Source organism: Aptenodytes forsteri, unplaced genomic scaffold (assembly GCF_000699145.1).
Source record: "Aptenodytes forsteri isolate BGI_AS27 unplaced genomic scaffold, ASM69914v1 Scaffold23, whole genome shotgun sequence".
In the NCBI taxonomy this organism is placed as follows: Eukaryota; Metazoa; Chordata; class Aves; order Sphenisciformes; family Spheniscidae; genus Aptenodytes; species Aptenodytes forsteri.
Window position 1 is genome coordinate 1520002 of NW_008796043.1, and position 1183 is coordinate 1521184.

A 1183-nucleotide genomic window follows, 5' to 3' on the forward strand; every position below is an offset into this window, starting at 1 on the left:
AGGCGACGAGAGGAAGCGCCGCGGCGGCGCCTTCCCCCCGCGGAGGGGGTGTCCTGCTTGGCGCGGCGGGGGAGACCGGAGAGAGCGCGGAAATCTCCGGCGTGAACTGAAACTGTGGCAAAGGGAGGGGGAAAAAAAAATCAAGATTGCTGTTTTTTCTTCTTCTTCTTCCCCCTTTAAAAAAAGGGGTTTTGCTCAGCATCCGCACGCAAACTTACTTGAATGCCTTGTAGCCAGTTTAGCCCAGAGACCAAAGGATACCCCGCACCCGAGGAGTCCTACATGTGTGAGCACCATCATTACACTGGCAGAGCAACCGAGAGCCGCCTCCTTTCCTTTACCAACATCCTCCTGGGACTGATCTCTCTCTCCTCTGGTCCAATATCCGAGCCTATCTCCTATATAGCTGGTTTGGTTTCTTTTTTTTTCCCCCTCCATCTACTGGGATTGCTAAGTAAATAAATAGAGGAAAATTCCTAAAAGGGCATCTGAAAATTCAGTGGGACTGAATATGAGGAAGTGAAATGCTCACAGACCATTTTTTTTTTTTTAATTAAAAAATACGTACTTGAAATGCGGATCGGATGTATTAGGCTTAGAAAATAGCAGGTAAGAACTTTCTTTCTTTCCAGTACCTTCATGCCCGGAGCGGGGATATCTAAAGCAAAGCCGCCCAGCCGTGGAATAAAGGGGGAGCAAAGAGACCAGTTTGCCCTTCAGTGCTTCCTCCATCCTGCGCGGCGAGGCTGCTTTGGGGAGAGGCACAGCCCGCCAGGACAGAGACAGAAAGCCTTTCGAGAAGGCTGCCGGGGCGGAGGAGGGTGGGCTTTTTTTTCTTCTTTCCTTTTTTTTTTTTCCCCCCTTCACCTGCACTATCCAGAGTGAATCCGGGTGCAGCTGATGTACGGAAAAGAAGAAGGATCCGAGTCAATATTTTCTCTTCGCTAAGCCGAGGGATAGGATTTTAATTATTTATCCACCCGAACCCTCTCCGGGTAAGACGCTGCTGGAGCCAGTGGGATAGTCCTGCCTCGCACAATTATTAAAGAGACTGATCACGTACAGTGGAAGGATAAGAGGAGCCTCCACCAGACCCGTTTTGCCTCCTGTGAAAAAAAAAAAATGAAGGAGAACATTGCCACACTATTGAATTGATTGCGGCCCCCCCTCACCCATCCCCCTC